At 51.9% G+C, this 24,838-nt stretch overlaps 1 pseudogene across 1 annotated transcript; it reads right to left on the bottom strand.

The window, feature by feature from the left end:
• Positions 1-16,567: 16,567 nt before the first annotated feature.
• Positions 16,568-24,822, bottom strand: LOC307102795 (protein PRRC2A-like; annotated as a pseudogene). Its single transcript has 7 exons — positions 24,819-24,822; positions 23,888-24,650; positions 22,785-23,775; positions 21,362-22,328; positions 20,988-21,111; positions 20,688-20,773; positions 16,568-16,931 (listed from the first exon to the last, which is right to left on the bottom strand). The product of its transcript is annotated as a protein PRRC2A-like (transcript).
• Between the last annotated feature and the right edge of the window lie 16 nt (positions 24,823-24,838).

The following is a 24,838-nucleotide window of genomic DNA, read 5'->3' as shown; positions in this document are numbered from 1 at the left end:
TTTTTTAATTACTTCCCTTTGTCTAGGGCCATGGTCGGCAAACTACGGCTCGTGAGCCACATGCGGCTCTTTGGCCCCTTGAGTGTGGCTCTTCCACAAAACACCATGGCCTGGGCGAGTCTATTTTGAAGAAGTGGCATTAGAAGAAGTTTAAATTAAAAAAAATTTGGCTCTCAAAAGAAATTTCAATCATTGTACTGTTGATATTTCACTCTGTTGACTAATGAGTTTGCCGACCACTGGTCTAGGGAATTTTCTTAAAACCTGTATTATTGGCCATGTGTACCTCTCATATTCTCTCTCTCCCCATCCCCACATTTTGTTTGCTCTGGGGAAATCCAGTGATGGCCTGGCCATCTACTGTTTCTTTTCTATTAAATTAAATTAAATTAAATTAAATTAAATTAAATTAAATTAAAGGCATGCTTAATAGGCTAACAATAAACAACAAAGTTAGATAAAACAATAATTAATAGATAAGCACCCAATAATTTCCTTTTTAATATCTAGGATATAAAAGAGGTTGAATCTGTGTTGATTGAATCGGGAGGTGGAATGCTCGCACCTTTCCATGAGCACCACCTTGTGTCCTTTTTGGTTGCCTATATTCTTTTTCTTTCTTTCCTTTTTTTAAAAAAGTTCTGTTTTTCCAGGAAGTCTAATTTACTTATAAGCTTTTTGCACATAATTTAGCTGATTCTGCACATCACTGCTTGTTATTTGATTTGGGAAATGTGGGTCAGCCACCTGTATAATAGGAAAAGCAAGCCTCTCCTCCACCATCATGTCCTTTAATCCTTCTCAGATAGCTCTTTGCATAGGTGATTCTATTAATGGTGAATTAAATGTTTCAGGATTAGGACATGAAGGTGGAGGGGGCCATGAAGGCCATTCCTCCAATTTTTCTTTTTGCTCCTCTTTAGGAGTGGAGAGTGCAAGGGGAGGAGGTTTATCCTATTTTGTCTCTCTAAAAGGCTCTAGCAAATGCAATACAGTGTTCCACAAGGAGAAACAATTTGGAGGCAAATTTTTCCCCTGCTGCTGAGCTTTTTTCAAGTTCTGACCCATTCTTTCACAACATTCAACATCTAATGTATCTTCTTCAGGAAACCAAGGATTATGTTCTATAATAACATGCAAAAACTGTAAGAGAATATCTTCTGACACTTTAATTCCTTTATTCTTGAGCATGCAAGTCAAAAGTCTACAATAAAGTTTTTCCCTTTTTAACCGAATTCTGCCCCATTAGCCTGGCTAAAAAAGACATTCCCACCCTACTTAGAGATCGCAACTTCTGCAGCTGGCCATGGGCTTTGCACGCAGTGAATTTCCCTACCTATCTGGTGAATTCTTTTTTCCCACCTTGCTGGTGAAGCTTCGTTTTTCTGCTCTAGGTGAATCTTCTTCTCCAGATGTCCCTTGTTAAGGTGCCAGATGTGAGAAGCAACGTCCCATGTGGTTTAGGATTTGGGGCCTGGAGAAGGGCCAAGGGCAAATGATAAGAGTAGACAAGTAATAATAATTTGGAAATTAGGGGCCAGGCAGAGAGTCCAACTCTAGGGGAAGGACTTCGCTGGTGCCCAGGCCCTGATAACCTTTTATTCAATTTTGGATACACATATTGCCCTTAGACAGGCAATTCTGGTAACAGACAAACTATCTTAAAGGTCAGTAAATATTAGTAAAGATTTACTTTGAGACTATTTGGTCAGGAAATTGCTTGAGTCACCATTGTCTCAACTAAACAATCAGTGCATAGCTTTGGCCCTTGCCAGAGCTTAAGATTCACCAGCATTCTGAGCTCCAGTTTACACTTTTCTGATAGTGAAGACAATGGGTAGCTTCCGAGAGTCTGAGTCAGGTGAGGTGCTGACAGCCAGAAGCACCTGGAGGGTGTGTGTGTGTGTGTGTGTGTGTGTGTGTGTGTGTGTGTGTTGGTGGGGAGCGGGGAGCTCTTCAGCCAGGAGGGGAGGACAGAGACTGAAATTATATTTAAGGGGAAATAGGCCTGTGGTTGGGAGAGTGAGAACAGAACCTGTTGGGGAAGGAGGGGTGGGTGTGTAGGTGGAGTCAACCTTCCAGATGGGCCCAGGACAGAGCATGGATGGGGTGGGTGGGGGACCCTTTAGCCAGGATGGGGAAGGCAGAGCCTGAAGTGGGGGTTCCGTGGCCAGCTGCAAAGGAACCTCAGCAGTGAGGCTGGAAGTGCCTGCAGGCCACCCGCCCCCATGGAGGCTGAGCTTCTCTACAGCCTGAGGAGACCTCCTCCACGGGAGGGGTCCTGAAGGGTGAGAGACCGTGTACCCCAATCCCAGCACTCAGGCTGGCCCAGACCCTTCTGCTGAACCACCTTTGGCTGAAGGCTGACACAGCTCCTCCCCACTGCAGAGCAGGCCACGTGGGAAGAAGCAGCAGGTGTCCCCAAGGAAAGGAAAGGAAAGGAAAGAGGAGAACTAGGACAAGGCTTTCAGGATGGCAGTTTTCACACAGGCACCTTGGAGGCCCACTTCATCCAGAGGAAGGGGGGCCTGGAGCTGGAGTGGAGCTTGAGGGGTGTGTGCACCGCCAGTCCCAGGGAAGGCGGCCCAGCTGTGCACGGGCCTGCTGCCCGGCATGGACCTGCTTCCCTGCCTCAGCGCTCTCCACAGATGCTTGCTGCACCCCCCACCACTGTCCTCAAACTCCCAGGCCGTGGCCCCACTCCCTGCTCCCCTCTGGCAAACCTACTGTGGGGTTCAAGCACCCTGCCACTCTGATTTTCCTCCTGACTCAAGCATCTCCTTAGAGAAGCCTGTTTTCCTGGCTGCCCCACCTGGAAAGGCACCTGTGTGTGCCAGTTCATCCTCTCTCAGCTGCCCTCGTTGTCCATCTTCATGTGGTGGAAGTGATAAGAGTGGACTAGCCCAGGTATCGGTCCAGAAGGCCATCTGCAGCTACAGACACTGTCCCATGGAATTTCCAAGGCTCTGAGCACAGAGCCATGGTCTTGGGGTTTGTGCCTAGACTGCCTTGTAAGGCATGAGGGATCAGACCAGCCTCCATGAACCCTGCCTGCTCCCTTAGCAGGAAATAGCTGGGGGCTAGGTCAGAGGACCAAAGGCCAGCACTGGGCAGGGGGCAGGGCCAGGGGCAGTTGGGAAACTAAACTTGTTAGAAAGTGTTAGTCTTGCTTTTACACCTGTCTTTAACATCCTTTCAAGTAACTTTAAACACAGGAATTTGACTGTACATCCCTAATGTGATATACTCTAAACAACCAATTTTAGGAATAACATGGGTGGTGCTACTATTCTGAGACTCTTACATACTTGGTATGGGATAATTCAAATAAGTTTGTAATATTGTTTTATTATCCTGTGTTATCTTAGTGGTGGGTAAAATATACAAATGTAAAAGAGGTTTAATTAAAAACCCTGTAATCATACATTTAACTGAAAAACCTGAAAAATATGTTCAAAAAAAGAAAATCTCAGAGTTCCACTTCCCTGAAATAATTACTTTCAACATTTTCATGAACATCCTTCCAAAGTTTCTATATACATACATACATACATATATACATATGCACACACATTACATAAGTGAAGATGAAAATACTATTTGGAAATATTTCTTCACCCAACAATGTTGTCGTATTAGAGACATTTTAATCAAGTATTAAACATCATCTCTTTAATGGTCATATAGCTCTTTAGTGGATGGCTGTACCACAACTGATCTAACCAATCTCCTTCTGCTGTGCATGTAGATGGTCTTTTTATTTTTTATTTCAACCTTTAAAATAAAACCATGAACATCTCTGTGCTAGTAACTTGACCTACTTTCTTTGAGCTTTAAGCTTATCCTATAATCTGCTCTGAGATCCCAGAGTGTAAATCTGTAAATTACATTTACCAGACTCCTTCAAGAGATGACTTCCTGTAGGCTCTTTTAATTAAAGGCACTGGCACTTCTTTAGGATTCTGTGCAATAGCTGCACTGCTCCCACCCCACCCCCATCCCCACCCCCCAACAGCCAGGCCACCCCTGCTAAGGTTGGTGGATGTTGACAGGGCTCTTCCACCGATTGGGCAGTCCTAACCACCTGCACTCTTCCCAGGTGTTCCTTCCAACATCTGCATTAATGTATTTATGTTGAGAGTACCTAGTATGGTTTCTGTTTCTCTGACTGGACCCTGAACCATATAATGATCATGCAGACATCTTTTCTAATTATCTCTGAATTCCTAACAGTGTTCTATCCAGGGGGCTCCATCAAAGAAGAAAATATGAATGTAAATATATTAGAGGTAGGTAGAGCCAGCCTATCAGGGAAGGTAGTTAAAAAGATGGAATGGCAGAAAATTAAAGTGAATCCTGTGTTGTTGCACTAGAATTGGTGGTATCAGCGTGAACTCAGGATTGTCAGTACATACATTGACAAATATAGAAATAAATACAATCTATCTATCTATCTATCTATCTATCATCTATCTATCTATCTATCTATCTATCTATCTATCTATCTCCCAGGGCTCCTTGGGAAATGGTTGATTTCAGCTGGGGAAATGACAAGATGAACCTGAAACTTCTTGTTGTGCCAGAAAACAAGGAAGTGCTCAAACAATGATGTGAAATGTGTTAAAAGGACACAGGAGCCAGCTTGTTGGATTTCCATTGGCTAAATCAGGGGCAAATGGAGCATCAAAATAAATAATAGAGTAAATAATTAAATCCATTGCATAAAGTAGGAAACCATGAATTCATGAAGATGTAAATCAATGATCATATTAAGTGTTTGAAGAGGAATGGCATAATTTATATAGTCTCAAAAATACATCTCCACAACATACTCATTCATTACAAAGGGAAGAGTAATTTCACAGAGGAGGAGTCTGACAGACACCTGTATAATCATGTAACCAAAGTTAGCATTATGAGGATGGTCAAATACAGATCCTGTGCCATCCAATGGTGCAGAGCCAGTTGTCTCCTGCTCACCCCTCTTTTCATCCCTCCTGTAGTTTTCCAAGGGCCTCACGTGCCAAGTGTAGACATGAGCCTGTGTGATCAAGGTCCACCTTTACCCATGAAAGCGGCCCACAGAGGCCCGGAAAGCAGGCTGTACACAGTTTGGGTAGGGAATTCCAGAGTTCTGGTTCTGGTGGGCATTTCCCTTTGGTCTTGGGAGTGAAGCAATTGGAGGAGGACCAGCCTGGGGCCTGCAGGGAAGGCTGGATGGCCAGCCAAGGAAATTAATCTTTCTGAGACTCGGGTTCCTTTTTATTAAAACAAATGTATACGGGCTTAGTTTTTAAAAATTGGGATGTTTTCTCGCTCTACAAGCCTGTGGTTCTGTGAACCTGGAAATTCTAGTAGCTAAGCTTTCCCGAACTTGAAAACCACGTGAAACAAAATGTGGTAGCAAGTCTGCTCTGTGAACATAGGTAGACAAGCTGTTCATCTCAGGCGACCTACTGAGGCCTTGAATTCCCACATTGAGGAAAGCAGCGAGTACCCGGGGCCCAGTGGGCTGAGGCCTGCAGGTGCCTGAAGCAGCTATCCCTCGAGGGTGACGCTGCCGGGTTTTGAGGGGACAACCTTCTTTGCTCCATTAGCCCCCAAGGCCTGCTGGTGCAGAACGTCCTCCTCATTGGGGGCCCCGGGGCAAGTACCCAGGAGCCGCTGAGACCCTTTCTTCCAAGCCCAGAGCTTTGCTGCCCTGTTGTCAGGCCCACCTTCCCCTTCCCTCTTCCCTAAGCCACCGCAGCAGCACCACCGAAGCGCTCCGGGAGCGTTCACGCACAGTGACAGGTTCTCTTTGGGCCCCAGCTCTTCCAAAGTCTAGAGCTCCCCAGAGCACAAGGAGCAGCTGAGCAAACCTGGCAGCCAGCCGTGCTCTGGAGCAGCCCCAGCTCTTATTTTCTGAGCGACTCTCTCCATTTCTCCTCTTCTTTGTGAATCTCCCTTATTAGACCAGAGAGGGAGGCCTTTCCACAGACCAGCATGTTCTCAGGAGATCTGGGCAAAGCTCCAACGTGAAACCCCTCAGACCCAAGCCAACTGCGGGCATGCCTCCTCCTCCTCTATTTCCCGCTTATGGTTTCCCACTGGTATTTTCAAGCATGGCTCCGCAGTTCCTCCACGTGCCCTTTGCCGCTGTCTTCAGGTTTTTGAAGACATCATTTTCTTGGACCTACTTATTTGTTTTCCTGGATTTTTTTGCTGGGTGTTCATAGTATTGAGTTTGGCAAGTATTTGTTGAGTGTTTTCTGTGTGACAGGAGCTGGGGAAAATGAAGAAAAAAGAAAAAGACACAGACTTTGCTATTTGGGAGCTCAGGTAGAGCGGAGACAGACAGCTAAACTGAACTTTCCTCGCGAAGGGTGAGGTACTGCCTATACCTGAGCCTTTCCAGTCCATGAAGCCGCTCTAAAAGCCTCACAGCCCCCCACACCAGGAAGGAGAGCTCGCCCCACTCCCTGCTCTGTCCGTGTCCCTGTGATGTGGCAGCTGCTCATTTAAGTTCCCAAAGCAGCCCGGATGCCATAGTGTGATGCTGAGTGTTCACAGCACACTCCTGGGCTTTCCTAAACTCTGACCCCAGGTAAATGGTTTTATGGTTGTGACCATTGGTAGATTAAAAAAAAAAAAAAAGTCAAAACCAGATTAAGCTCTGAGGCTACCAGTGTTGTAAAGTCTATAATTATTTGGAAAGTGGCCAGCTGGGAGCCGGGAAGGGTTAAAGTTGTGTCTGCCTCTGGAGAACCAGAGGACTCTGCATCCTCAGGAAACTGTCAGCCGCTTGTGTTCGCTGTCCTCCACATCCCAGCATCCTTCTCTTCCTCTTCTGTCTCCTGCCCTTGGCCCTGCCTGGATTCTGGAGTGTGGCCATGGACAATGTGCTTAGAGAGGCACTGCTCCATACCTGTTAGAACTAGAAGCCCCTCTGAGGGGCATGATATTGGCAAGAAGTCCATTTGTTCTTCTTGCCCCCAAGTCATTTGAAATGGTCTGGCTGAAAACTATTATTCCTGAATCTTGGTCTGTTTTTACAGGAACAATGAGGTGTCCTGTGACCACGGCCTCCTATCGTCACTGCAGAAGAGCACACGTGAGCTCTGGAAATGGCCGGGCACTGTGCGAATGAGGCCTTGCCGTCTTAACCAGCTCCAAAGACATGTGGGATCTCACATCCAACCCAAGATCCACTCTCACCTGCCCTTGCCTCGTCTTCTCCTGTCTGAATTGCACCCATGAGGTAGGCACTCAAATGAGCTGAGCAAACAGATGTGAAACCGAGATTCAAATAATACCCAGGTAACAATGGCTAATGCTCACATGCATTGCCACTGGGTGTTTCCTTCAAACCCTACAGAGCAGACTTGGCATGAACATCAAGATGAATCCATTCACTTCCCCCCAGTTTGAGAATCCTGCCATGACGGGCACTCCTGGGGCAATGACCCTCACAGAAGCTCACGCAACGACAGGAAGCTGCTCGGCCCAAATTATGCCTAAAACCATGCCAGATGGTGCACACCAGGGGTCAGTGAACATAGACAATGTGTGATAAATACGCTTGTATTTGATTTTCTCCTTAAAAATAAAACAGATGCACATATACAAACAGAAAAGCAGATCCACTTGACGTGAGAGTGATGTCCAGATCAAAGCTCCCAGGAGGATGCAGTGGGCTTCTACCTCTGTGGTGTGGCTGAGGAGGGTCACTTTCACCATCAGGTGTCCCATTCAGCTTTCCTCTGAGAAAGCCCCTTTGTGGATCTGTGTGTGCCCACGTGTTCGTTCCTGCTGCCGAGGCCTCACTGAGGCTGGCTGGTCGGCTCGGGCGGCCACGTGGCAGAGGCTCCTGCACTTCCCGCTGCCCAGCGCTCCTTTCCTGCTGCAGAGAACGGCAGTGTGGGAGGAGGTCAGACCTGCGGACAGAGACCAGACAGACTTTGGTCCTCTCGCCTTTCTGAAGAGATGGTACAACAGCGTTTAGATTTTAAAAGTTAACTAGCCATCAATTAATCCTTGGAGGAAGCTCAGCCAAGGGCACTGTGATTCTGTCCGATGCCCAAGGTTAGGGCTGTGCTGTTTCCGTGTCTGTGAACAGTGTGGGCCAGGTGACCCCTCAGGTCTGTCTGGCTCTAAGGTGCAGACGTCATGAGGCTCACACCCTCTGGGTGGTACATGCTCACATCTCAGAGGAAGTTCCACCTCTGAGTGGTTTCCAAAGGCTGCCATGGTGTCTTAGGTTTGCTTTTTAGTCCTAGAAAGTGACCAGGCTCTTCCTCTCTTAAAAGCCAAGAAGGCAGGTTGGACATGAATTGCTATATGTCATAGATCATCAGCTCCCCTCACCTGGCCCAGAGATGGCTTGGTAGTAGCCCTTTAAGAGAGAATCGGCCAAGTGGGGGTTGGGAAGCCACTGATATTTTTAGGTAAAACTTTTGATACCCAATAATGTATTCTGAATTATAAAAATGATTCATACTGCAAATGGCTTTCAAAGAATAATATTCTATAAGTGCAAACAGCAAGTTCAAGACCTATATCTAAGAAAGCGTGGCTGAAAAATCTCAGCCAAACTAACTTTCCCTGGACAGGTAACTTCACTCAGACATTCCTGGGCCTCTGGGGAGACAGGGGCCAAGTCAACCTTGCCAAGTAGCCATTAGGTCTCTACTAGGCAAAGGAAGGGGACATTCATCCTAAGCATGGCCTTGGAAGGGAGTATGTCCAATATTAGCAGTATTTGGTTTCCTTGTAACTAATAAGATGGTGGGAGGAATGAGAAATTTATGGGAAATAAGGTTTTGCACATCTTTGCTGGTTGGAAAAGTGCTTTGATTTTATTTGATTTATTCTCCAGGTCAGTCTAGAGAGAATGACTGAGATAGTTTGTCCCCTTATCACCCCAGGCTTAAACCAAGGCACCTGGTGCCTCCTCCTGTTCTCTTTCTCTCTCCTCTCTCTCTCTCTCTGGAACTGGAATGGGTGGGAGTGCTCCCTACATGGGCCTGGGGGTGTGATGCCAGGCAGGAACCTGGATGCACCTATTCCATGAGTTATCACTGGCCAGAATACATGTCTTTTTCCTCCTTCATCTTTTCTTTTCTTAAAAAATATATTTTATTGATTTTTTTTACAGAGAGAAAGGGAGAGGGATAGAGAGTTAGAAACATCGATGAGAGAGAAACATCAATCAGCTGCCTCCTGCACACCCCCTACTGGGGATGTGCCCGCAACCAAGGTACATGCCCTTGACCGGAATCGAACCTGGGACCTTTCAGTCCGCAGGCCGACGCTATATCCACTGAGCCAAACTGATCAGGGCTCCTTCATCTTTTCTTAAATAATTTTATAAAGAAGAATGAGCCCTCTTTCTAAAACAGACAATACTCACTTTAACCAAATGTGTCCACCACTGAAATGAAGTGCCACTTAATTCCTTTCCTTTGAAACTCAAACACATGACCAGACATAGATGTCAAGTATCCCAACAATCAATACAATTTATTACACTCTCCTATTTTCCCTGCTTCTAATTTCCAAAAATCTTTTTTTTTTTTTTCTGTAAGAAAACACATGTGGGAAAATTCTTTTTAAAAATGCTCTCTCACACCACCCAAAGTATTTCCTGATTATAAAAGGAACCCACACCACTATCAATTGCAAGTCCTTTAGCACACAACTGGGGGAGAGAGGTAGGGAGACACGCAGTGTGTGTGGTTGGGCGGGGCTCTCTGCAGGAGGCACATCTGAGCCTTGGAGGCCCTCAGGCCCAGTGGACCAAGCAGTGGGCTGGGAAAGAGTGGCGGGTACCTTGGCTTGTCCGCTGGCTCCAGCAGCTCGGGGGTGCAAAGGGAGGTCGTGAGTTTCAGTGTGCTGCTTAGCAAAGTTCACAAATACCTGAAGGCAAGAAAAGAGCAAGAATAGGTATATGAGCAAGAAAAGGGAAGAATGGTCCCCTCCACGCACCACCCACCTCCCCACCCCCCACTGGGCTTTCTCTTTTCCAGTCCATACGCAGCCCTGCTGGAGCAGCTTGTGTGCTGCAGGAGGGGAGGCTGGCCCACCTGAGGGGCCCGGCCACCAGGGCCCTGCACAGCGCTTGTTTCTTAGAATTCCGAGCTGAGCCATAGGAGTGCCCCTGGGAGGAGTCAAAGGCTGTGGGGTAACAAGGCAAGGCAGATCCCAAGTGCAGCATCCTTCTAAGCCTCTAAAGAAGAAACTAAAAGCGAAAAACAAAACAGGATCTGATCTCATCTCTCCTCTGTCCTTTATTCAATGCACAGTGTGGCCGTGACTCCTACTCATGCCTTCCTCTGCTTATGGCTGAGAAGGTGCTGTTGAGCCGGCTCCTCAAAGGCTATTGCCGATGTCAGTGCTTTATTGCACAGTCTCTAAGGATGTCTACTTAAAATAAACACACAGTGACAACAAAATACCCCAGAAAAAACTCAAATGTTCAAATGGATGAATAGATAAATATGATATAGACATACAATGGAATGTTACTCAGCCTTTAAAAGAGGGATATTCTGATATATGCTACAACATGAATGAACTTTGAGGACATTATGTCAAGTGAAATAAGCTAAACAAAAGGGACAAAATACAGAATAATTCCCCTTATATGAGGGATGTGGTGCAGTCACCATTAAGTAGCACTACAGACAGTCCTCAGGTTACGTTGGACTCGACGTACGTTGTTTCATGGTTACATCGCCATCTCCCATTTATTTATATAAAAATAAAGTTCCATCATTTCGACGTATGTCCATATATGCTTTATGTTTTTTATTATTTATTTGCCACAAATAAAGGTCAGGAATTGTTATCTTTCTTTTAAATTTTTTTTACTGTGTCACTTTGTTACTGCTGTGTATGTGCTCCATGTGAGTGACGTAGGTGCTCATGTAGGTGGGTTCCCACTTATGGCGAAAATCACGTTACCTCACACCATAGGAACGGATCTCCGATGTAACCCAAGGACCTATTGTATGGTTATTGGTGGCTGGGGGTTGGGGGCTATTGTCAAATGGGTACAGAGTTTTAATTTGGGAAGATAAATAATCTCTGGAGAGCCCTAGCTGGTTTGGCTCAGTGGATAGAGTGTCAGCCTGCAGACTGAAGGGTCCCAGGTTAGATTCCAGTGAAGGGCATATGCCTGGGTTGTGGGCTCGATCCCCAGTAGGGGGTGTGCAGGAGGCAGCTGATCGATGATTCTCTCTCCTCATTGATGTTTCTATCTCTCCCTCTTCTTTTCTCTCTGAAATCAATAAAAATATATTTAAAAAATAATCTCTGGAGAAAGATGGTAGTGATGGTTTCACAACAATATGAATGTAGTTAATGCCACTGAACTATGCACTTAGAACAGGTAATTATCCTATATAATAAAAGCCTAATATGCAAATTGTCCCCTTAACCAGAGTTCTGCTGGGAGTTTGACTGCTCAACCAGTTGCTATGACACATACTGACCACCAGGGGGCAGATGCTCCAACAGATAGGTTAGCTTGCTGTGGACGCTGGTGGGCTGGACTGGAACGCAAGGTGTGAGGTGAGAGCTGTCAGGAAGCTCCCAGGGTTTGGCCTGAGCCCTGGGCAGAGGTGGGCAGGAGGCTGCTATGCATGATCCAAGAGAGCCGTGGACTGCCCAGCCCTCCACAGCCTGTAGCGTTCTCAGCGGGCGGTTTATAATCTTCAGAGCTGCTATTTTTTATTTGTTAAGTTTCACTAACTACTCCAGGAGAGTGAGTAGCACCATTACAGAGGGACTGGGGATGGGCCAGGCGTGCCTGCCTGAGGCCAAGGGGCAGCCTTGGGCTCCCAGGGTCACAGCAGAGAAGGGGGAGGGGATGAGTTGGAGAAACTGAGTCCAAAACTTGAAAGGAAGTGGAAGGCAGAGAAGGGCGGAGGGTGACAGCTGCACAGGGACCTAGAAAAGCTGCTGGGTGGGTGCAGCCCAGAGCCCGGTACCTCACCCATGGGACAGACTCCACGTCCCTCCCTCCTCCTCCCCATGACCCATCACCCGAGGCCCTGCCTGGGCTCGCCCCACACAGCCCTGCCCCACACAGCCTTTGGGGAGCTCCATCCCTGGAGGAGAAAGGGGGAGGCTGCAGACAGGAGGAGGCAGAGCAGGGCCCATCGTTAAATGGAGGGAAGAGAGGGAGAGACCCCCAGGACTGGGAACAGAGATGGGCGGGGAAGGAGGTCCATGTGGAAGTGTCACCATTGGTTGAAGCAGAAATCCTGACCCCGTTTTATAGATCCCAGCAGAGTGTGTGTATGTGGGAGGGGGAATGGTGAGGGGGACGGGGCGAAGACAAAAGAGGGTGTGAGGGGACTCGATAGATGGAGAGCAGTGACATTTGATTCATGGCTTTTTTATTTTTATTTTTGTTAATATATTTTCATTGATTTCAGAGAGGAAGAGAGAGATGGAAACATCAATGATGAGAATTGATCTGCTGCCTCCCGCATGCCCCCTACTGGGGATTGAGCCTGCAACCCAGGAATGTGCCCTTGACCGGAATCGAACTCAGGACCCTTCATTCTGCTGGCCGTGGCTCTATCCACTGAACCAAACCCTCTAGGGTGACCCATGGCCTATTTAAAACTGCTGCAGTAGGCTGAGCAGGGGTCTTACCACGATGGTGTTACCTGATAATGAGGATGTCTCTCCTTATGTTGGGGTAATCAGAACTGCAGTGAAGTGAAGACACACCCATGGAGCCTGCAAAGGGTTTCCATGCACACGATGCAATTTACTTTGTGTGGCAGCTGAAGAGGGTGAGCAGAGCCTTGGAAAGACATGAGGTCTCTAAGACCAGGGGCTGGAGGGAAAGTGCGTGCTGAGCATTCCGCACCCTCAGTTACAATCCTATCTAATAAAACAGTAATATGCAAATTGACCGCACCTTCGCTACACCTATAAGCCACGCCCACCAGCCACGCCCACCAGCCACGCCCACCAGCCACGCCCACCAGCCAACCAGGAGCAAATATACACGTTAAACCAGCAAAGATGGCCGGGGAAAGGGCAGCACCCATGCCAGTGAGATCCAAGCCATGATGGTGGACTGGGGCAGGCGGTTAGCTCCGGCTGCCCAGGTCCGCCATCACCTATCGCGGACCCGGGCAGGCGGCTGCAGGGGTTAAGGCCCGCAGCCGCCTGCCTGGGTCCGCCATCACCAATCGCGGACGCGGACCCGGGTTAAGGCCCTGCAGGGGTTAGGGCCCTGCAGCCGCCTGCCCGGGTCCGCCATCACCGATGGGGGACGCGGACCCGGGCAGGCGGCTGCAGGGCCTTAACCCCTGCAGCCGCCTGCCCGGGTCCGCCATCACCAATCGCGGACGTGGACCCGGGTTAAGGCCCTGCAGGGGTTAAGGCCCTGCAGCCGCCTGCCCGGGTCGCCATCACCGATGGGGGACGCGGACCCGGGCAGGCGGCTGCAGGGCCTTAACCCCTGCAGCCGCCTGCCCGGGTCCGCCATCACCGATCGGGGACGCGGACCCGGGTTAAGGCCCTGCAGGGGGTTAACCCCTGCAGCCGCCTGCCCGGGTCCGCCATCACCGATCGCGGACGCGGACCCGGGTTAAGGCCCTGCAGGGGGTTAACCCCTGCAGCCGCCTGCCCGGGTCCGCCATCACCGATCGGGGACGCGGACCCGGGTTAAGGCCCTGCAGGGGTTAAGGCCCTGCAGCCGCCTGCCCGGGTACGCCATCACCGATCGCGGACCTGGGCAGGCGCCATCACCGATCACGGACCTGGGCAGGCGGCGTGGGTTAAGGCCCGCTGCTGGCTGCCCAGGTCCACGATCATAGATCACGGAGCTGGGCAGGCGGCGTGGGTTAACGCCCGCAGCCGGCTGCCCAGGTCCACGATCTCAGATCACGGACCAAGACAGCTGCCTGCCCAGGTCCATCACTGATCTCAGAGCTGGGCAGGCGGCGTGGGTTAAGGCCTGCAGCCGCCTGCCCAGGTCCACGATCAGGGATCACGGACCAGGGCAGGCGGCGTGGGTTAAGGCCCGCAGCCGGCTGCCCAGGTCCACGATCTCAGATCACGGACCAGGACAGCTGCCTGCCCAGGTCCATCACTGATCTCAGAGCTGGGCAGGCTGCGTGGGTTAAGGCCCGCTGCCGGCTGCCCAGGTCCACGATCACCGATCATGGACCAGGGCAGGCGGTGTGGGTTAAGGCCTGCAGCCGCCTGCCCAGGTCCGCCATCACCGATCATGGACCAGGGCTGGCGGTGTGGGTTAAGGCCTGCAGCCACCTGCCCAGGTCCACGATCAGGGATCACGGACCAGGGCAGGCAGCGTGGGTTAACGCCCGCAGCCGGCTGCCCAGGTCCGCCATCACCGATCACGGACCAGGACAGCTGCCTGCCCAGGTCCATCACTGATCTCAGAGCTGGGCGGGCAGTGTGGGTTAACGCCCGCAGCCGGCTGCCCAGGTCCACCATCACCGATCATGGACCAGGGCAGGCGGCGTGGGTTAAGGCCCGCAGCCGGCTGCCCAGGTCCACGATCACCGATCATGGACCAGGGCAGGCGGTGTGGGTTAAGGCCTGCAGCCGGCTGCCCAGGTCCGCCATCACCAATTATGGACCAGGGCAGGCAGTGTGGGTTAAAGCCTGCAGCCGCCTGCCCAGGTCCACGATCAGGGATCACGGACCAGGGAAGGCGGCGTGGGTTAAAGCCCACAGCCGGCTGCCCAGGTCCGTGATCATCGATCTCAGAGCAGGGCAGGCGGCGTGGGTTAATGCCTGCAGCAGGCTGCCCAGGTCCACGATCATGGATCACGGACCATGGCAGGCGGCATGGGTTAGCACCCGCAGACGCCTGCCCAGGTCCCGGATCACGGATCCAGGTGGCGTGGGTTAGCACCCACAGCCGCCTGACCAAGTCCCCGATAGGGACTTGGAGTCTAGCATAAGGAAAAGAATAGTCAGCAAAAGCAGGAGACAAGGTTTCATAAGTTCTCCCCCAGGTCACCACTGTTCTCTTATACATTTTAATTATCCCAGACTTTGCCTGATGGGATTTGATTTGAATTATGCCTGATAGAGATTACATGACATGAATTGTAGGCTCATTCTTTCTTTTTGTGGTTGCCTGACTGAGAAAGGCCTTGGAATGAGAGAAGGCACTTTTATTTTCCTTTTTCATTCTTTAGAGGCTGAGGAATTACAGTTATATGAAGAACTTAGTGAGAGAATGAAAGTCTCATGCTGTATTATTCTGTAAGTTTTATCATGTGGACTATCAAAAACTTGGTGGGATCCTTTTCAAGAGGTGTTACAAAAATTATGTTGAAATTAACATTCAAGAGTAAAAGGAGAGAAGTGAGTGGTGGGTAAAGGAAAGAACTTTGTCCTAGAAACCAAATAGAAGCCACATAAACCTTCAGATTCTTACTCATTGTGCTTTGGAGGTATCCTATCTAATAAAAGAGTAATATACAGATTGATCATCACTGCAACACACAATATAGCTGTCCCCATGTGGTCAAAGATCCTGCCCCCATGTGGACACAGATGGCCACCACAAGATGGCCAGCAGGAGAGAGCAGTTGGGAGGCACCCAGCCTGCAAGGGAGGGCAGTTGAGAAGGACTAGGCCTGCAAGGGAGGGCAGTTGGAAGTGATCAACCCTGCAGGAGAGGGCAGTTAGGGGTGACCAGGCCGGCAGAGGAGGGAAGTTGGGGGCAAACAGGCTGGCAGCAGAGTGGTTAGGGGCAATCAGGAAGGCAGGCAGGCAAGCAGTTGGGAGCCAGCAGTCCTGGATTGTGAGAGGGATGTTCGACTGCCCGTTTAGGCCCGATCCCATCGGGCCTAAACGGGCAGTCGGACATCCCTTGAGGGGTCCCATATTGGAGAGGGTACAGGCTGGGCTGAGGGACAACCCCCCTCCGTGCACGAATTTCGTGCACCGGGCCTCTAGTCTATATATATAAAAGCCTAATATGCTAAGTGTCCAACTGAGGGGTCAACTGACCGGTCGCTATGATGGGCACTGACCACCAGGGAGCAGAAGCTCCAACTGGTATGTTAGCTTGCTGCTGGAGTCCAGCCAATTGGGACTGGGCAAGATGGGGCTGGGCATGCCCTGGAGCCCTCCTGCGGTCCCTCCCTGCCACCGGCCTCAATCGGCCCCGACCTGGACTGGGCAAGATGGCCCTGATTGGCCCTGATCCATGGCCAGGCAGAGGGACCCTACCCATGCACGAATTTCATGCACCGGGCTTCTGGTGTTATATATATTTTATCACAGTAAAAAGTGTGATTACATTTAGAAACCCTGATACATGGCATAAAAATGTATCAAAAATCACCAAATTGTACAGCTTAAATGGGTGCATTTTTTTGTACATAAGTTAAGCCACAATAAAGTTGATTTGAAAAGAAAAAAAAAGCCACCATCACAAACGAGGAAGGTTGAAATAAAGTCATAGTGTAGGGGGAAGGATGAAGCAAACTCAGTGAAATTTGCTGATGACTAAAATAGTGTTAGACAACAATTTCTGACAGACTGAGTTTTACCCTAATGGACAGATGCTCAGAGGTTAAACCTCAGGCATGTCCTGCCTCGCTGTGGTGGGGTTTCCAGCCCTGGTTGGGCTGTCCGGTGGGGACTTTGCATAGCCCTGCTCTGCACCCGGCTCCCTTCGGGGACTTGCCTGGTCCAGTGTGGTCTGTGTGACCGAGTACTCCTCGATGAGCAGGCTGTCCTTGTGGGAGATGAGCAGCCGGAAGATCCTGGCCAGGGAGGAGGAGGGGACCTGGAACTGGAGCAGGTTGTGGTGCCTCTCCCTCTGCACGCTGCCTGGGAAGTTCCCCTGGAAGAACTGCTCCACGGGGTTCGGGTCGGGAAGCAAGTCGTCCTTTGGAGATTTGATCTTCATTGTGACAATGTAACCATCTCCGAACCTATGGACGCCCACCACAGCGTGGTACAGGCCCGTTAGTAGTTGGGTCTAAGGCAGTCTCAAAATCAGGAATAGACTCATCAAAAGTATTGGGGATTAAAGGTCACACTATAAACCTTTTGTGCATGTTTAGAACTAGGAGGAAAAGACCCATGATAGTTCCTGGGGGAAAAGTGTGATATTAGTTTTAGAGGTCTAAATGTCTGTGAGTGATGCAGTGGATCACCAGACCTATGTCACAGCTTCCTGGGCCCAACTGTAGTGAACTTTCCTCTCGGGACTGCTTTCACTGTGTCCCATAGATTTTGGGTTGTTGTGTGTTCATTTTCTTTTGTTTCCAGGATGTTTTTTATTTCTTCTTTGATCTCATTGTTAACCCATTCATTGTTTAATAGCATGCTGTTTAGCCTTCATATATTTGAATGTTTTTGAGTGTTTTTACTGTAGTTGATTTCTAATTTCATGCCATTGTGACCTGAGAAGATGCTTGATATTATTTCAATCTTCTTGAACTTGTAGAGACTGTGTGGCAGGCTATATCACTTAGGGCGGGTTTTTTTCTTTACCTGCCCTCTGGCTGTGGGGAGTGGCTAGCTTCTCTCAGGAAAAATGGCCTTTGGTTTGGGGGTCTAGGACCAAATGCTCCTGGCTGCTGTTCTTTCAGGTCGCCCCACAATGCTTCCCATGCCAGCCTCTCTTTAGGCACCTAGAGTCCACGTCTCCCTCCCTGCACCAACCCTCAGGTGAATAGTTGCAAATGAAAACCCTGAGTTTCGAGGAAAGAAAGAAAACAAACAAACAAAAAACTGTGGCTTCCTCTCCAACTGGCTCTGGTCTATGGGCTCCAGGCTGTACTGTGGCCAGCAGCCATGCATCCTTTCACCGGTGGGTTTTATGGGGGCTGCAGGTTTTGGCACAGGTGCTTGGGGCTGTGGAGCCCAGCCTGGGTTCTGGGCTTCTGTCTTCTGAGGGGACAGACTCTCTCATAGCCAGGATTTCCCTCCTCCCTCCCAGCCCGCTGGCCTACTGCCCCTGGTAGCTGGGTCAGCTTCTCTCTCGATCTTGCCTTTCCTATCAGCCTCCAGGTGTTTTCTGTCCTTTTTTGATATAAGTCTCCTCTTTAGCTGGACCTCAGCTGGTAATTCCAGGTGAAATTTCTCCAATTTAGTGGTATTTCCAGTCTGGCCCTTGCATGAGGTACACGACTGATTGCCTATTCAGCCACCATTTCCCCCTCTCCGATTTAGCCTATTCTTAAATCCCTAGGATTTTCAGAATAGTAAATGAACAATGGCTTCAACTTCAAGTCACTGGCTGCATTAGCCCCTAACAAGAGAGTCAGCCTGTCCTTTGTTGCTTTGAAGCCAGGCATTGACTTCTCTCCAGCTAGTATTGGCATTTTCTTCCAATATAGAGCCCCTTTGCCTGCATTGAAAATCTGCTGTTTAATGTAGTCACCTTCATTCATTATCATAGCTAGATCTTCTGGATAACTCACTACAGCTTCAGGCTCAGCACTTGCTGCTTCCCCTCGCCCGGTTATGGTATGGAGGTGGTTTCTGTTCTTAAACCTCATGAACCAGCCTCTGCTGGCTTCTGCTTTTCTTCTGAAGCTTCCTCACCTCTTTCAGCCTTCACAGAACTGAGGTTAGGGCTTTGCTCTGGATTCAGCTCTGGCTTAAGAGAATGCTGTGGCTACTCTGATGCTGTATCCAGACCACTAAAGTGTTCTTCGTATCAGCAATAAGGCTGTTTTGCTTTCTTACCATTTGTGTGTTCCCTGGGGGAGCACTTTTCATTTCCCTCCAGAACTTTCCCTTTGCACTCACAACTTGGCTGCCTGTGTGGTGCCAGAGGCCTAGCTTTCAGGCTATCTTAGCTTTTGACATGTCTTCCTCATTCAGCTTAATCGTTTCTAGCTTTCTATTTATGTGAGAGGCCTGTGACTCTTCAACTTAAACACTTAGAAGCCACTGTCAGGTCATCAATAGGCCTACTTTCAACATTGCTGTGTCTTGGGGAATAGGGAGGCTTGAGGAGAGGGAGAAAGGGGAATGGACAGTTGGTGGCACAGTAAGAACACACAACACTGATTGATTGTGTCATCTTATACCAGTGGTGCCCTGAACAACTAAATAGTAACATCAAAGATCATTGATAACAGATCACCATAACAAATAGTACAATAATCATAAACACATTTGAAATATTATCTGAATTACCAAAATGTGACACAGAGACAAAAAGCAAGCAAACCCTGTTGGAAAAACAGTTGCTGATAGACTTGTGGGATGTAGGTTTGCAAGAAACCTTCAAATTTTTTTAAAGCACATTATCTATGAAGCACGATAAGGTGATGTGCAATAAAACGAGGTGTGCCTCTATTTAATGTCAGTCCAGTTAAGATTCCCGGTTTCTGGAAACTGCACAAAATGATTTTATTTTTAATTTTAAAATTTATTTTATTATTAATATTTTTTTAACAAATGGCCCCGGGATGGGGACCAGGGGAGCAGGGAGGAGGGGAAGCGAGGCTCCAGCCCACAACCCCTTCCACCCATCCCTTTCCCCTTAGATATTTATAATTTACATAAAAGGCCTGGGGGGGAGGGGCAAGGGGAACTCCTTCAGTGGGTGGAGGCCACCTAGGCTCCTTGTCCCCTGGGGGCCCAGGCTCTTCTGTCCGTAGGGAAGACCCTTGTCAGGAAGGTGGTCCTGTCTGCTCCCAAGGTTTCGGCATCCAGTGTAGGGCTTCAGGTGGGGAGGCCTGCTGGTGAAGGTCGATGTGCTGGGTACGGAAGACATCGCTATAGTGGAGGGTGGGGCTTTGAGATGGGAACTGAGGCCAGAGAAAGACCTTCCGGCTGGGGGAGAACATGATGATGTGGCTCCCCTAAGGTTGCTGTTCAGTTTTTGATATCCTGTTCAGTTTTCGAATGACTTTAGTTCTACTGGGTGAAGCTCTGTTTGCCCCAAGCTAGGGGGGAAGGGCCTGGCAGGTGAAGGCAGCACCCGAGAAGCAGGTGGGGGCCGCACAGCCAAACTGGGGGGCTGCAGAGCAGGGCCCACAGGTAACAGAGAAAGGGGAGGTGGTGGCAGGGAGCCAAAGTTCACCACAGGCAGCGGGGAGTCCACCATGGGTAGAAGCATCTGCTGGGCAGCCCTTGAGGGGAGGAAGCCGCTCTGGCCACCAGGTTGCAGAGCAGCAGAATAAAAATCTGCGTGGGATGGCAGATCCTGGAGCACCTGAAGCAAGGGTCAGGCAGAGGGCTGGGGCCGAAGGCTGGAGAATAGAAGAAGGAAGGTGGAGGGTAGAGAACTCCAGCCGGCAAGTTCCCCAGTTCCGCTGCTTGCAGTGCTGAGAAATCCAGAAACTGGCCCTTGACAGCTACCCCTGAGAGCAGAGGGGGGGGGGGGGGGGCGCCGGGCCCAGGGGGAGGTGCAGGGGCTGTGACCTGTAAGGGTGCACTGGTGTCCCAGAGCGGAAGCCTCCTTTGTTGGGATGTAACTGAGTCTATGGCTCCCCCTGAGACCTGAGAGCTGAGAGGCCCAGGGCTGCCATACAAGATCTCAGGGTACAAGCGCTGGCCTGAGGAGCTGGGCTCTGGGCCACGGTGCCCAGGACCCCGGTTCTTGGGTTGTGTTGTGGCTCAGTGGAGGCAGAAGCACTAAGGAGCAGCTTCCAGTCTCGGGATATGGGAATGGCCGCAGTGACTGATGCCTTTAGCTCTTTCTCTGCTTTTAAACTGTCTCCTACCCTAGGCGCAAGTCTGAGTCCTTGTCACTGGTGCCAAACTGGCCCGGGGGACTGGGCTGATGCGATGGCCGCAGGGAGCCGTCGTTCTGTGCCAATGGGACCAGCGGGCAGAGGCCGCTTCCGGGCAGCTCCTTTCTGTCTGCATGGGAGCGGGGAGCACCTCTCTTCAGAGCCAGGTGGACCCTCACCAGGAACAGCATTCAGGCGTGAGGGGCCTCCAGGCTGCTTCGGGGGGATCCCTCTGGCCCCCTTGAGTCCTCCATCAGGGGAACTTCACTGGCAGCAGGGACCTGATGATACCTCAGAATTCCCACTCAGGTCCACCCCTCTGTCAGACTGACTCCTGTCCGTGGCAGTCACGTCCTCAAAAGGACTCAGGGGCTCCATCCAGGGCTCCATGGGGCCAGGCTGGTAACTCTTTCGACTAGTGGCAGTGTGTAAACGATTCCAGATGTGAGGGGTCAGGGCCTCCGTCCCTGTCCCTGCATCTCCAGACTCTCCCTGAGGGCCTGAGCCCTCGGGTTTGGGGCCAACAAATCCAGAGCTATGAGAAGGTGGCAAAGATCCCCCCTGCAGCAGCTCTTGTTTTCTGGGAGGCTGCTCCTGCCATTTGGGGGAGGAGGGGAGGATTAACCCCGGCAAGCTTCCTGGGGAGTCCTGTCCACCCCCCTCACCATCGGCCCTGGCTCCTCAAAGTGGAGTTCCGAAATGAAGCCAATGCCATGTTGTTGGCCCTCTGAGGGTCATAGTGGGTTGGGGGCTGAGGGGAGGGGCTTTGAGGGGCTTGGGGAGGCTCAGGCTTGGGCCTTGGGTGCCCCCCTGGGGCAGCTGCACTCCCCTGGGCCAGAGCCTCTCGGGTGCCAGCAGAGTGGCTGTGGGTCACTCAGTCCAGGCGGAAGACAGCAGAACTGCTAGGGGTCCTGAGGAGGTAGAGGAAGCCCCGCGGGCCGCTCTTCCGGAAGGCAGCTTCGGTTCTTGGGAGAGGGCCAGCTCCTCTTGCCCCCTCGCCCTGGGCCGGTCCTCCCTCCAGGACCTTCTCCAGCTCCCCTGCCCCGCCTTGCTGCTGGGGCCTGGCTGCTGACTTGAGAAGCTCTGCTTGCTCAGATCCTTGGCTCTCTGACTCAGGTCTCCACGGCACGGTTGAAATGCCTGGCCTGGCTCTGCTGTCCCTGCCCCAAGAAGTTCCCAGAATTTTAGGGGTCAGCAGTGCTGGTGGGGGAGCCTCCTTGTCCCCTCGGCGATCACTGGCAAAGTCAGTGCTCTCGGATGCAGTCTCTCACTCCTCAGTGGCCTGGTCTGAGTTCTGGTTTGACCGATCAGGAGACTTGGCAGCTGCCCGGCACCACTGCTGTTTGAGGGCCTCCTTGGGTCTAGGGTGGAGGCTGGAAGGGCTGGGGCAGTGCGCTTGCCCTCGGCCCCTCTGGCCGCACTCTCCCACTCCTGGTTCAACCTCCAAAACCGAGGTTTATGTCCTGCTGCTGAGCTCGCCTGTGTGGCCTCCTTCGGGCCCTCCCCATCTCCCACAGCCAGGCCCAGGTAGCTGCCTGCACCGCTGCCTCCTCGGGCCCTGGGGGTCCGGGGCCCTGGGATCAGCTTCTCTTTCAAAGGCTCCTTACTTGGCAGAGGACCAGCTGGAGGCTTCTGGGGGGCCAGAGACTTGGCTGGCGGTTCCAGTCTGGTCGAATGGGTGGAGGGGGCCGCCCTCCCCCTCGGCTGAGACAGCACCCCTCTGTAAGTGAAGACTCGCCCATCTCAAGCAGCAGAAAAACTGGCTGGGGCTGGTGAAGGGGGAACAAGAGGGACCTGAGTGAGGACACCTTCCTTGGGTGGTGGGGGGTGGTTCCTTGTCCGAGGGGGCCTGATTACTCTCATGGGCCTCGCTGCCTGTTTCTGAGCCCCATTGCTGGTGTTGCTTGGGGATCTCACCACACTCTGGCAGTGCGGCCTCGGGGCGCAGGGGGTGACTGGGTCCTCCTGCCCCACCTGCATGCCCATCATCTCCAAGAAACTCTCTGGAACTGGGACTCTCAGCTTCAGCCTCCCGGTCCTCGTGTCCATAAGTCCCCCGGAAACCTCTCCCTCTGGCTAAATACTCACCTCACCCCGACTCTGGCCAGAGGCAGAAACCACTCTCTCACTGGAGGTTCCCACTGGTAGGTGAGTCTCCTTAGGGCCCATCTTCCCCTTTGCTGTCTTGCGTGGGTCTGGCTTTGGGACTTTGAGGGTTTCATCCCCCTGTTCCAGGGGCTTGGGAGGCAGCTCTTGGTCTTTTGTAGGTGGCGGGGAGGACTCTCTGTGAGCCAGAGGGGAGAGGGGACTTGGCCTCCAACTCCTTGTTGGGCTTGCGTTTGGCTCTGGACCTGTTAGCTGTGGAGTTTCCTCTTTGGGGGGTCTCTTTCTTGGGTGGGAAAGCTTGTATCTTGGCTGCCTCATCATTGCCTGGGCGCCGGGGAGGGGTGGGCCCTGGGACAGTGGGCTCCTCCAGGTGAAGTGAAGGATGGTTCCCAGGGGCTCCATTCTCAGGAAAGCCGGGATAACTGGCCAGATTAGGGTGGAGGGAGGCACCTCATCTCCTTGTCCTGTGAGTGGTGAGGTAAAAGTGGGGAGGGTGAGCGGGTGTGGTGGCGAAGACATCTCCTACCCAGGCCAACTTTGCGTCCACTGGTGGGGCGCCCCGATCCCGTCAGAGGGGCCTGCATGGCGCTCAAATGGCTCTGAGCTTGAGCCTCCACTGTCTGAGCGCTCCCAGGGAGCTAGGCCAGAGGGGTGCACACCAGGAGGGTAGAAGTCCAGAGGGGGTTGGCCCTGGAGGAGCCGGGGTTCACATAAGGAGGAATCATTATCCAGCAGGGATCAAAGTTCATCGGGGGCATGGGTGTGGGCCGACCCGAGCACCTGGGTACAGGGGGGCTTGGGAGGTGGCACCTGTGGAGCCGGCACAGCCCCGATGGCACAGGCTGTGGTGCTGATGGGGGTACTGGGCGATGGCACAGGCTGTGGTGGTGATGGGGGTACTGGGCGATGGCACAGGCTGTGGTGGTGATGGGGGTACTGGGCGATGGCACAGGCTGTGGTGGTGATGGGGGTACTGGGCGATGGCACAGGCTGTGGTGGTGATGGGGGTACTGGGCGATGGCACAGGCTGTGGTGGTGATGGGGGTACTGGGCGATGGCACAGGCTGTGGTGGTGATGGGGGTACTGGGCGATGGCACAGGCTGTGGTGGTGATGGGGGTACTGGGCCGGGTGGGTCCCTGTTGCTGCTGCTGTTGCTGCTGCCACTGGAAACGAGGAGGTAACGACTTCTGATATTTGGGGTAGCCCAAGCCCTGCCTGGGGCTGCTGGGTTCCACCTTTGGGGCTGGGGTGTGGCAGGAAAAGGAACCTCTTCTGGTGGTTCAGGGCTCTCTTCTGAGGGCAGGTGGGGTTCCCCTGGGCTGGCTTTGAAGCTGCCTCTGCTGGTGCTTCTGGTGCTGCCGCCACCACTCACCAGGACGGGAGATGGGGCTGCCGGGGCAGGAGGAGCCTGTGCTGGCTCTTCCCGTTCTTTTCCTGGGGTTGGGGTGCTGGTGAAGGCACTCAAAGTATGGGGAGTGCTTTGGGGACAGCAGTTGGTGGTGCTGGGGCAGGAGGGGCAGCGGGGGGGGGGGGGGGGTGTGGGAGGAGGGGCGGCAGGCTGTGCTGTGAGCCACTTGCCAGGTGCTGCAAACTTCTCATCAAGCCGCTTGAGCTTCTCCGCACAGGCTGCCCAACGCTCTTCCTGCACGCGACGCTCCTCTCCTCCGCAGCGGCTCCACGCGCTGCCGCCACGCCGCATCCTTGTCTTCAGGTGCTGGGGGCTTGCAGGGTGGGCCCCCACCGTCCGGGCAGTGGCGGTGAGGGGTGGGGTGGGCTTTGGTGCAGGAGGCCCCGACTGTCTCTGGAGGCCGAGAGGTCTCTGCCAGCCTCGTGCCCTGTTCGCCATCTGCTTCAGGGGCCGTCCCTCACCAGCAGCTGCCTCAGCTCCCCCTCCTCACTGAACTGGAGCTGTTCAGTGTAGTCAGCCTCCTGGTTGACGGCTGCCCAACCCTCACCATCCTCCTGGTCCAGCGGTCAGACCCCTGGAGATGATCTTTAAGAATGGATGGCCAACCCATAGGCTCTGCAAGGCGC

Source organism: Cnephaeus nilssonii, assembly GCF_951640355.1.
Source record: "Cnephaeus nilssonii genome assembly, chromosome: 7".
NCBI classification, from domain to species: Eukaryota; Metazoa; Chordata; class Mammalia; order Chiroptera; family Vespertilionidae; genus Cnephaeus; species Cnephaeus nilssonii.
This window is presented reverse-complemented; position numbering and strand designations above follow the sequence as displayed.